Source organism: Antechinus flavipes, chromosome 1 (assembly GCF_016432865.1).
Source record: "Antechinus flavipes isolate AdamAnt ecotype Samford, QLD, Australia chromosome 1, AdamAnt_v2, whole genome shotgun sequence".
Classification (NCBI taxonomy): Eukaryota; Metazoa; Chordata; class Mammalia; order Dasyuromorphia; family Dasyuridae; genus Antechinus; species Antechinus flavipes.
Genome location: NC_067398.1, coordinates 503,477,612 through 503,491,481, shown reverse-complemented (window position 1 = coordinate 503,491,481; position 13,870 = coordinate 503,477,612).

Genomic DNA, 13,870 nt, shown 5'->3' with positions numbered 1-13,870 from the left:
GTATACTTGAAAAGAATGCACTTCCTGACAATTATTATTATAAAAAATTGGAATGACCAATTTCACAAAATTTTAATGGTAACAAGAATAATGATCACGGTAATTATCATCTTCTTTATTCTTCTTTTTCTTGTTTTTTCTTTCTCTTCTTGTTCTTGTTCTTCTACTACTATTACAATTGCTATAGTATGTTAAAGTTGACAAAATGCTTTCCTTTCAGCAACCATGAGGTACATAGTACAAATATTGTTTTTTCCATTTTTAATTTTGGAAACTGATACTCAGATAAACTTTCTATTACTAGAGGGAGTTGAGCAAAGCATGATGAACATTAGCAGTCTTAGAATTTAATGGTTCTAATATTACAGAACTGATGTCCTACGTTTCATGGGACTTTAGACCATTTGACTTCTAAGGTCCCTTCCAATTTTATAATAAAATTATTACTAACAATTTGCAGGTGAACTTGAAATAACATGCTTAGTGTCTCTATAGGGATGATCCTAATACCCACTATCTCCATACAATCACAGATTTAGAATCTAAAGAAACTTTAGGGATCACTACGTCCAGTCCTCTTATGTTAAAAATTAGAAAATAAACACAAAGAAATTGCTATTCAATTAGTAAGTATTTGATGGAGTGTTGGGAATTGTGTTCTGCAAGCACAGAACTTCATATACTGTACCACCTATGGGGCTTTTATAAAGAACTGAATTTGAAATGGCTAGTTAACTGGTAAAATTTAGAACAATAAATCAAATCCACAGTTAATCTCTAGATTTTATTTTTAGCTACTGTAGTTATTTATAAGGATTTATACCAATAATGAGCAAAAACACAAATAATCCAGTCTAAAAGTAAAATTTATCTTTGGCTTCATGATAGAATTTGTGTGTGTGTGTGTGTGTGTGTGTGTGTGTGTGTTTGGAGGGGGGGAATTGGGGAGATAGCATGCAGCATTTACACATCTCAATGTTTGTGAGCCTGATATTTAAGCAAGGTGAAATGGAAAAATGTCAGATTTGAAACTCCTGTCCCCACCCCTCTTACATACTAAGTGTGTGACCTTGGTCAAATCATTTGATATCCTTGAGCCTCAATTTCTTCCTCTTTAAAAATGAGGGGATTGAACTAAATAATAAGATCTCTTCTAGCTAATATGTAACATTCCCTAACAAAATATGCACAACAAATAATAACCTCATATTTCAATCCAACCCAAACAAAATTAAAAAAAAGAAAACACTAGACATTTTCTCTAATTTCTTTTTTGGTTTCCTATTCAGCCCTTGCTTGCTTACTTTTTAGAGTTTATACAAAACAGTTACCTGAATCCTTCTCTCTACTGTGCTGCCCATCTGGCTCACATATTCTTTAGGAGATAATTATAAGAGCCTATGAAAGTGATCTTAAAATATATATATGGATTGGAACATCAATCCATAATTTGCAATTCCATAGATGAACATAAATACTATATAACAACCAACTAATAAAGGTTTATAAAGAGTAAATTATGCCAGTCCAAAATAATTTTTTTCTATGTGAAGAAGCCAACATGGTTACAGGCCATGCTCAAATAGGATAATTTCAACATGAACAAATCCATTTTATCACAGTCAGTTAATTATATTTGTGGCTTTAACTCTGCAGTAAGTGATTAAGTTTCCACATTTGAAATACAACTAGTTTTCATTTTGTTTGCATAATAATTATTTTTTCTTTCCTAAAGGCCTAGTTATTAAAGTGAACTCTCTTGCCTGGGTCTTGATTTTCTACTTTTATCTGTTTTTATTTCTGGATTTTCTTTTTTTTCTGAGTTGTAAATGATGTGTGTGTGTGTGTGTGTGTGTGTGTGTGTGTGTGTGTGTGTGTGTGTGTGTATTTGTATATCTGAATGTCTGCTAATATATACTAGAATTTTAAGTATACCATGTAGACATTTCCATTTAATTTCATTTCAAAAAAACATGAATTATTATACAAAGCCAGAGCTTTGCAGTGACATGGACCCAGATTCAATCTTAGAGGCTTATTAACTATTAAAAATATTCTCTATCTTTTTAGCTTGTATCTCCTACTCAGATTTTCTATTGGAGAAAAATCATTATTGAGCTCTATCTATTGAGATCTATCCTAGAGGAGTTAAATTTTACTACTGCAATCAACCAGAGGCTTTCATTCAGTATTTAGAATTTTTATTCAGAGCAATAATGAACATTTTCTTCTTCCTGACAGCCTCTCCTTAGTGTGGTTTTTCTTTGTTCGTTTGTTACTATATTTTTGCATTTTAGGTCTGAATTATTCTTAGAAATGAAGTTTTTTTCTTCCTTGCTTGTAACAAGTCTGCTACAACACACCCCAATATACATTGTTGCCTTTTTTATGCCAGTCCACCTCTAAGAGTTTATTCTCCCAGGAGTGAGAGATGGGACACAGTATGAACACAGATACATCAGTTATAGTTAGCATTTTATTTAGTACTTTCAGGTTTGCAAAGTGTTACGTATTCTAACTCATTTGGTCCTCACAACAATCATCTGAAATTATTATCTTCAATGTATAAATGAGGAAACTGAGGCTGAAAAAGTGATTTTCTCATGTTCAGTCACTCAGCTATTAAGTGTATGAAACAGGTTTCAAACTTAGATCTTCCTGATTTTAGGTCTAGCACAGTCTCTACATCACCTAACTACAAGGAAAGTAATTTGACTAACAAATGGATGTAAGTAAATTGCAGTACATTACCTTCAAAGACTTTTACAAAAATAGGAATTAGGCCATTCATATAACAAGACAGAGGGATAATAATTTGAGTATTGAATTTATAAAATATTAAACAAACTAGATGAAAACCTTTATTATTCCAGTTTTTTTTTAAAATAAATCTACTGAATTAATGGAAAAGAATGCCCTAAGCTACTAAGCAGTTATGATCTGTGGTAAAAATGAGTAACCATACCAATGAGCTCTGAGGGGTATTAAATCGAAAAAAAAATGTTGTGGACCACACTAAATTAGGCCAATCTAACAGTTCAGATTCAAGATTTAAAATAAAATATGGTACTCTCTATCATAATATATATGGTTAAAAACTTTGCCTAATTGGGAATGAAAAAAAATACAAAAATAAAAAACTATTATTCTTCCCCTTCAGAAATTAACACAACATACAGTCATCAACATACAATCAAGAAGCCTGTAAAAGCTCAGGGAAATTTCTACAATGGCCTTTACCCCAGGCTAAGCTTCTTGTTCTTCTAAAGCAGAAAGAATTTAATCATCCTAGTACATCAGAACAAACATAGCCCCTAAGCTCCCATCTTATTGTAAGAAAGATGATCTACCTGAAAAGGCTCTATTAAAGGCGTTCTAAAAAATGATGAAAGAATTGGAGTTTAATCAATGAAAGAAGACTAAGCAGTGACTATTAGAGACAGAGTAGTTCAGTGGTGAAGTTTTAGTCCTAAAACCTAAATTAAAAATCCCATCTATGTTTCTTAGCAGCTTGGCAAGTTATTTAATCTCTCTGCGCCACAGTTTTCTCATTTTTTAAATGTAAAGGGGTTGAATTAGATAACTTCCAAGGTCCCTTTCAATTAAGAATGTATTAGTAAATACTTCAATGGATCTTTGAAAAATGTATAGAGATCACACTTTTAAGTATAACCTGCATTATTAACATTTTTCTCCATCACTTGCTTTGGTCTGGAAAATCAACAAAACAATAAATCAAGTTCCACTTTGAAGCTTCGGCATAAATATACACACTTGAAAATTTAATAATCAGCAGATTGCTCTTTATATCTGTAGAGAATAAATAAGAGAAATAGGCTTCAAATAGGAAGGATTTAATTTGGACATAAGGAAGAAATTTTCATACTTCAGGATGATAACCAGAAGGGGTTATTCAGAGAAGAACTGTTTTCATGCCTGGATATCTTTAAGAATTGAATAGACAGTGTATTTTTCTCCTTTCCACCCAGAATAGCTGTTTTTGTCTAGGTCATTTCAACTAGAAACATTACAAAATCTATAATTCTATAATGTCAATGTAATAGAATTAGATAACCTTGGAGTTTTGAAGTTGGACCTTATAAATCTTTTCTTTTAGAAAAAATGAGACTCTAAGAATAGAAGCTGCTTTGGTTGTATGTATGTGTAAGGGGAAGTTGAACTCTTGTCTTTTCTACTGTAATAAAACCAAAGATTCTTTAGTATTTATTTGATAGCAATATACAATAACAATTTTGTATATAGAGATGTTACTGAACATAATCAGAACTCTGCTATGATTTTTTTTTTCCTATAGGAAATTGTGCTGGATGTCTAGGTTTCTCTGTGATCAAAGGCATACATTTGTGAGAAAGTTGGTTAGGGGCAGAAGTGCAGTTTTCAGCCTACATCAGATTTTATCTCTTTGCAAAGCTAAATGACCCATATGGAATCCACTATTTTTTTTTTGGCATAAATATCTCTATAACGTATTTTGACCCCTGACAAAGATTTTTTAGAAGATAATATTATTGTTTTGGGCAGCAATTGTCAATATACAAATGTCAACTGTTATTATTTAGAAGAACCTTGAAAATAGTCATTATATTATTCAGTTGAGTGTAAAAATATGCATATATCTATAAGAAACTGAGAATGGTCAATAATGTAAATTGTAGAATGCAGACCTTACTTTGCAAACTGGCATTGAATCCCTTAATAAAGACCTGGGCCACATCTTTTTATGTGCCCAAGATTTTTTTTTTTTTTTTGCCCTTTTCTGGATATTACCTTCAGGTCTCTCAACTCACTTTCTGCATGCTTTTAATGCAAAATTTCAACCTTCACCTTATCACCTTGACTCTTTTGTTAGACATTGGCCTTCCTTGATCCCTGGCCTGAGAGCCTTTGGTTTGTGTGATGGACAAGTTCAAGCTCTAACTCATTTCAGGTCCTGTCCCTCATTCTTCTCTATAATAAGTCTGGGAATAGTGGACCAAAGTTGCCTTTCTAATTTCTAATTTAGTAGTTATTTCTGGATTTTCATAGAATTATATGTAGATATCTTTATGCATATGACATAACTAGAAAGAAAACCTATGACTGTTCTCCAATCAACTGAACTAGCTGATTTAGACATGGTTGATTTACCTTTGAAGTATTGAGAACTGAGTAGAAGTCATCTTTTCTCCTCATTGACAGAATTAATAAGTACAACAGAAACAAAAAATGAACACATTGATTATCTACATCTGATCTTATCATTCCACTAAAAGGATTTTCTCCAAAGCTACTCATGATCTCTTAGCCACCAAATCCATTGATCTTTTCTTTTTTTTTTTAATTATAACTTTTTATTGACAGAACCCATACCTGGGTAATTGTTTACAACATTATCCCTTGCACTCGCTTCTGTTCCCGACTTTTCCCCTCCCTCCCTTCAACCCCAAACCCAGATGGCAAACAGTCCTATATATGTTAAATATGTTGCAGTATATACTAGATATAATATATGTTTGCAGAACCGAACAGTTCTCTTGTTGCACAGGGAGAATTGGATTCAGAAGGTAAAAATAACCCGGGAAGAAAAATAAAAATGCAAACAGTTTACATTCATTTCCCAGTGTTCTTTCTTTGGGTGTAGCTGCTTCTGTCCATCATTGATCAATTGAAACTGAGTTAGATCTCTTTGTGGAAGAAATCCACTTCCTTCAGAATACATCTTCATACAGTATCATTGTTGAGATATATAATGACAATGATCTTTTCTTAATCCTTCTAATTGACCTCTCTGCAGTCTTTGACACTGTTAATCACTCTTTCCTCCTTGACACCCTTTTCCCCCTGGTTTTCCTCCTACCTGACTGTTTTTCTCTGTCTCCTTTGCTAGATTCTCCTCTAGATCATACTGTCTAACCAAAGATGCCCTTCAGGCTTCTGTTCTAGACTTTTCTCCCTTCTCCATTTGGGATCTTATCTGCTTCCAAAGATTTAATGATCATCTCTCAGCTGCTGATTCTCAAATCTATTTTTCCTGTCTTAATTTTTCTGCTCCTCCAATCTAGCATCCCCAACTGCCTTTCAGATATCCTAGGTATCAAGTACATATCTTAAACTCAGTATTTTCAAAAATAAGACACATTTATCTATTTCCCTAAACTATAGAGGGCAACACCATTCTCTCAGATTTACAGCCTAGAAGTAATCCTATATTTCTCATTATCTCTCACTCCTCCTACTCCAAATCCTCCATATCTAAGTTGTTACCAAGGCTTGCTAATATTACCTTTGCAAGATCTTTCAGATACTATTTATTCTTTCCTGTGATGCTGCCATCACTTTAGCATGGGCCTTATTTCCTCACAATTCATTATAACAATACCCTGCAATAGCAATATCCTTTCTTTAGTCTTTTCCCCAATCCAGTCCATTCTCCATTTAACCACTAGAGTGATTTTCTTACAATAAAATTATAATTTTATTATGTCACCCTTCACCCCTACTCAATAAACTCCATTAGTTCTCTATTATTTCTAAGAACAAACAAAATATTCTTTTGGGGATTCAAAACTCTTCATTACCTAATCCCTTCCACCTTTCAAGCCTTCTTATATCTTACTCCTCAAAAATGTTCTTTCATTAGTTCATATTATCTCTCCCTATATTCACTCACTGCCACAGCATGCTGATTCCATGTTGGTCACCATACCTAACTCCTCACAGGAATCCTACTCTGTCTTCAAAATCATCCTGGTCTACAGTTCCTGGCACATTGTAGGTACTTAATAAGTGCTCTATCTACCTTACCTATCTGTCCTATCCATTTAGCTATCTGACAAAGTACAATTGCCAAATTATTGATTTAAATGTTTTGATGGATATTGACTGTGAAAGGCTAAAATATATAGTCTAGCTTTTAAAAAATAATATTGGCAGAGTAACAAAAATGTAACTGGGTTCTGGGGGAAGGCCTTCTTATCTGAGGAATGTGTCTTCCTCTCTCCCATTCTGAAATTTCTTGCATTTATCAGATAGAAGCATAACTTGTTCTTTTGGTGTTCAAAAGATGGTTCTAATAATACAGTACAACAAAATTTTATAGTGCACATAAGTGGGAGAGAAAAGAAAATAGATCAGACTCAAATAGTAAGACCAGTGATAGAATGATGGAGCAGGCAAACCAGGTGTTCCTGGGTATCTTTTCCCTTTGCATCTGTGACTATTTATCCTGTATTGTTAGTGTTGTCTGGGTAAAATTAGGATTTACCTTGAATATTAGATTATGAACTGAAGCTTTCTGAGGTTTAGAGAAGTCTTTTCTAATTCCGCTTAGTTTTAGTGCTATTACTCTGTTGATTATCTCCAAATTTATGCTAAATATATCTGTTTGTATATAGTTCTTTATTTATCATCTTACCCATTAGACCCTGAGTTTCTTGAGAGCAGGGACTATCTTTGCCTTTCTTTGTATCCTCAGTACTTAGTACAGTGCCTGGCACATAATGAGTGTTAATAAATGCTTATTGACTTGACTTGAGCATATTAAAATAACACAGAAATACAGCTATGATGAACCATTGCCATAATTCAGTGAAGGCTCTGCCCTTCATAGTACTTTCTGAACTGTATTTTCTTGATTTCTGTGTCAGAGGAAATGAGACTCTGACACATGATTTAGTTCATTTGTCATGTATAAGACACAGGCTTAGGGTGAAATATTTCATTTTATCTATGGCATCAAACTTTAATTCTTGTTTAATTCTACTCTAATCCTTAAGCTTGTTTGTTACTTGAAATTTAGTAGAATTTTTTGAGTCTTTGTCTACCCCATAGCTGTGGATTTCCCTTTGTATGTACTCATGCATATATGTGCCTGAAAATGCAAACTGCCAGGTTTACTAAATCATAGAAGTCTCCAAATAGTCACTTTCAAGTTACTGTGAAGGTGTCTGTGACTCCTGGTAACATCTGGCTAAGCTCTTCCTCTTCTATATCCCTGGAGATACATGACAACCCAAGTTGCCTTACAGGGGTCCTCAAACTATGGCCCGCGGGCCAGATGCGGCAGCTGAGGACGTTTATCCCCCTCACCCAGAGCTATGAAGTTTCTTTATTTAAAGGCCCACAAAACAAAGTTTTTGTGTTTACTATAGTCCGGCCCTCCAACAGTCTGAGGGACAGTGAACTGGCCCCCTATTTAAAAAGTTTGAAGACCCCTGCTAGAGTCAAACTATAATGAGAAATTATGGAAATGCAAAATTAATTTCTCTGCAAAAGTCACAGGATCATAAATTTAGATCTTAAAGGGACCTCGACATTGTCTATTCCAATCATTTCATTTAAAGATAAGAAAACTGAAACTTAGAGAAACTAACTTTCCCAAAGTCACACAAGTAGAAGGGTCAGAGCTGGATTCCTCTCCTCATGCTTATTATACCATAGTGATGACCCTATATTCTCAGTGATTCTTTAAAAATTGTTAATTGAATTTTTTTAAATAACAAAAATCTGCTTCTCTGACTCTCCTCTCCTCTTTCCCAATTGGAAGAAAAAGAAAAACTGAAATACAGCAAATATACATAGCCAAATAAAACAAATTCTCAAATAAGCCAAATTCAGAATTATATATCTAAATCTCCATCCCGAGTCCATTACCTTTCCTCAGGTTGGAATGTTCCCAAAGAATGGAAGCAAAAAACTGTAGTTGATAACAAAGACATTGGCAATTATTGACATCTATACCTACTTTCTCATTTCTATAACATCTTCATAAGAATTATATATATGTACATATATGTTATATACATACATGTGTGAAATACATACATATATACACACATATGCATATATATATGAAAGTATCCTTGATGAAAACTATAGAAAGGAACAGGATGACTTTCATAGATTTTCTATAGTGAAACTAATTTTTTCCAATTATGTAGTAAAAGGGTAGATACTGCAAAGTTGAATAAGACCTGTTCCCTGTCCTCAAGGAGTTCACAAGACAGTTTTACATATATTTCTAACTTTTATATTGAAACTTTATAAAACAGGAAGAGAAGAATTATTTGTTTTATTATTAGCTCAGAGCTCCCTGAAAAATCTGGGAGAATTTCTGTATTGGACAACCTGCTTCACATTTATGAACATATTAGGTATACATATGAAAAGTAACTGTTAAATAAATAACACAGAAAATCAAATAAGAAAAACGCTCAAAGATAATAGATGCTTTAAATAGAAACCTCAAAGAATCCCAATCTCAGTGCTGGTGGTGTGGTTCTATTTAATACTACTTCTTTCTCAAGTCTTAATATACTTAGATTCCATGAAGACTTCCCACTGACAGCTCCTATCCTTCAAAGGCTATAGTCTCCAATCACTCTCCTTAAGTTGCTGTAAAGTCACCAATCTGACTATAATTTAAATAACTGCTTTTCTCTTGCTTTGGGAAGCTCTTCTCTCTGAATTCTTTTCTTATTGGACCTTCATTCAGTATAAAAAACTTCCTTCCTCTGTAAAGTCCTCTTTTTTGTTTTATGAGCTTTTCTTTTTCATCATTTTCCCTACTCAATGTTTGTCTTTATTGCCTCACTCTTTTGGGGCTATGGTATATGGATATTTTTGTGTGCTCCACCCTTACCCCCAATAGCTAATGACCATTATATACTCTGATAGTGCCTTGTTCCAGGTATGCATTTGACACTTTCTTTCCCAGAATACTCTATGGAGTTTGAGCACATGGCATATAGAATGACCTACTTTCAATGTACATGAGCTAAATCACTCTAATGTGCATTAGAATGGGAGAAGTACATGGGAGTGTTATGAGTAATTTCAAGAGGAATGAGAGATCATTTCTGGTTATGTGGACCAAGCCTTCAATGAAAAAAAAAGGGATTTAATGGCATAATTGGGAGATCGAGTGGGGAAGAGTATTCTGAGTATAAGGAAAGTCCTAGAGGGGAATTTCTTTGAGAAGATAATATTTAAAGAGCTATCAAAGGAGCTACACTGAAACAGTCACAAAGGAGCCACTTTGGTACTCTATCTAAAGGTTATCTTTCAAGACTGTACACACATTTTAAAAATAGAGAGGTCATGAATATCAGGCAGGCAGTGTTCTTGGGGATGTGAATACTGAAACTGATAAGAATATCAGTGAGAAATCAGAGAATTAAATAATTTGTCTGAACCATATAGCAGGAATTCTGACAAAGGATGTGGTAAGAGACATACTTTTTCAAATGGATGCTTTTTCATTCTTTGTCTCTTACATGCTCACTTGTGATTCTGAGATAATTTTTTTTTCAGTGACCTGGGTAGTAAATCAGGATACAAACTGTTTTTTGATGTCACATTACAAAGACCTACGAGAATCCACTGTGGTAGAAACATGATAAATGGAGAAGCCTGTGGGACTAAAATAGCCATCTTTTATCAGGCATAATTTTCGATGTTATTGCAGATGTTCCTGTGGGATTGTTCTCCTGCTTCCTGAAATGCATTTGAGTTTGATGTAAGACATTGTACATTAATGCAGCTGGTGCCATGATTAACTTCAGTAAGTGCTGATTTGCTACATATCATCTGTCAGATGCACGTCTGAAGGAAGGAGTCAAATGAACGTGAGAATAAACAGTTGAGGTCCATTCCCCAGACCATTCATCCCTCATTCAAATCACCTATTGACTAGGACACCAGGATCTAATTACCATCATTTTATCATTTTCCCCACATCCAACCACCACTCTTATCTAGAAATTGCAACTCTCTGGATTAGGGAAAATTAATCTGCTCAGTTTGGTCTCCCCTTGGGAGAAGCTGTTTGAAAAGGAGGGTGAGTGAGTTGATCTTCTCAACCTTCTGTATCTCTTGGGAACATTAATAAAATAAAAGACTCTTGCTCCTAAAAAAAGCATGACAATATATTGATGTCATGGCCCATAAATAATTATTATGATTTCCAGGGATATGAAATCAAAACTCTTCCTTGCTCCTTTCCTTCTCATATATGTTAGAATATAAACTTTTTTACAGTAAGAAATTCCTCACTCTTTTATATGTATCCTTAATCATACTTTCTGGCATATAGTTGGTGCTTAACAAATACTTACTGATTGATGCAAAGTGTGCATAAGATATATCATAATAGGGTCTTTGAAATAATAACTGTAATCCATGGTCCAGGATCCCAAACTCTGGCCTTATGCAGAAAGGATTAAGTCTTGGAGAATTTCTCATACACTATTCTTTGGCTAATACTTTAACCTCAATAGGTACCCAGAAAAATAATAATAATAAAATGAAATAAAAAAGGAATAGATCAGAAAATAGAACAGAAAAGAAATAAGAAGAAAATAAAGTGAAGGGATACTTCTTGGAGAAGGAAATATAAAATATAACGTTGGAAGTGAGGCAGAGAATGAATATTCCAAACCATTAATTTAAATGAATGAACAAAAAAGGGACAAAACAAGAAGGAAAGAGATAAACAAATAAAAAGAGAAATTAAGAATTTAAGTAGAAATCTTGGAATAGAAAAGATAATTGGAAATGGAGTGAGGAGTAAGGAGAATGTTGACTTAAAATAGTTCAAGTGAAACTAATTGCAGAACAAATTATTTACATAAAAGAGGAAGGAGGGAAAATTCAATACAAAATAAAAATGAAAAAAAAATTTAAATGTAAATGCATTAGATGTTCTTTAAAAAATCCAATAGTGGCAGAATAGATAAGAAAAAGCAACAAAAGTCTGTTGTGCATAAGACTCAAATCTAAATATAAAAATATCAGATATAATATTGTTATCTAAGCTGAGAAGGATAATGCAAAGAATAAAACAATATTCACTAAGGGATATTGTTGTAAAAATTTAAATAAAATTCAAGCAAAAATATACATATATGTATACATATACAAAAAGTATTCTGAAAGTCTTAGGTCAGGTTTATACTATCAAAAGCTTATTCAACTATTAAAACCTTAAACACACACTAAAACTTTTTGATACTGTATAAGGTTAAGTTGGATTTATATTAGGTATAGAAAGACAGTTCAGCACCACGAGAGCAATTTATAGAATATAATGCATTAAAAATAAAAATGCCTACAAACTATGTAACTTTAGCAACATATAACAAAAAAAGGCTTTGACAAAGTGCAATTCACATTTATGCTAAAAATTCTAAAAATTATAAGCTTGAAGTAGTCATTTTAATATAACAAACCTTATATTTTATCATAAGCCACAAACTAGCATTATTTCAATGGGAAACACTAAAAATTTTTTCAATAAATATATGGGTAAGGATGTTTCTTCCCCATAGTAACATAGTTATAAAAATGGTAGTGGTCCCATGAGATGAGAGAAAGAAATTAAAGGCATAAAGATAGTAAAAAATGAGAATAAAAGATACCTCTTTTTTGATTACATGAAGATTTGTTTAAAAAGAATCCTAGAGAATTAGGCAAAATATTTGAGACATTAGTAAAATGATAATTTATGAAATAAACCTATAAAAATCATCCTAAATTTTATTTAGTAATAACATAATAAGGAAAATAATAGAAAAATGAAATCCCCATTCAATATAATTAAAATCTTGATAACGTACAAAAACATACTCAAGACATATGTCATATTTAAGTCTCTACTTTATAGTTATAGGCAAAAAATGTTCTCAGTTTCTATTAAAATACTCAAGATAATATATATGAGCTACTGAATAGTCTTTATTTTCCTTAATACAGAAAGTGCAAATCACCAAAAATACTCATGGGAACAATAATAATGAAGACAACTTTTCTTTCTTTAAAAGTGAATTCATTTTTCCCCAAGGGTGTCACAATGTATTCTAAATATATAGTACCATTCTTTGAGATTTCCTGGGCCATTAGAAATACACCCCTTCATCTTTTGATGATAAAGATATAGATATCACACTATAATATACCTGTAAAGTCTTACAGACATAGTGCTTTCCTTTATTTTGAGATTTTCAAAAGAAAAATTTGTACTTCTAAAGAGTCTCTCCCCTTTTAAGAGTGACCTATACATATAAAGAATTACAGTTCTACACTAAGGTTTGGAGACTTCCTGAAAGAGGTAATTTTTCAGAGGATTGGTAGCTTTGTTTATGTAACTTTGGTGCTGTGTTATTGCTCTTCTTTTTTTCCCCAAAAGACTGAGTTCAGGAACTTATCATTAACCAGAAAATCATCCCTAATGTTGACATGCCTTTACTATCTTGTACTTGTAAAGCTGATTTTTTTTGTAGACAAGTATAAGACTTTCTTTATCCTCTTTGAATTTAATTTTCTTCAATTCAGCTCAATGCCTTTAATCTGATGAGATCCTCTTGCATCCTGACTATGTCATTCAGCTCTCCAAATGTTTTTCCTGCCAATTTGATGAGCATGCTATGTATTGTTTTTATTCAAGCCATCAGTGAAAATATTAAAGTTATAGGGCTAAAGTATAGATCTGGAGTTCTCCCATGGAGATCTCCTATTACACTGAGAATGAATATTAGCAAATATTCTTTTAATCCAGTCAGCCAATAAGTTCTGAATCCATTTAGTTATATTATTATCTTATCTAGATCTCTATATCTTCTCCATAAGAATACCACAAGATTCATTATCAAACCTTTGCTAAAATCTAAGTAAATTATATCCATGAATACTGATTTAGCAATCTTATTTAAAAGGGACATGAATTAGTCTAGTATGTACTGTTCGTGAGGAAGTCAGACTGGCTCTTTGTAGTCACTACTTCCCTTTCTAGATGTTTGCCAATCATTCTTTTTAATGAATAGTTCTGGAATTTTTCCCAGAAATGAAAATATAACTCACTGTTGTATAGTTTGTA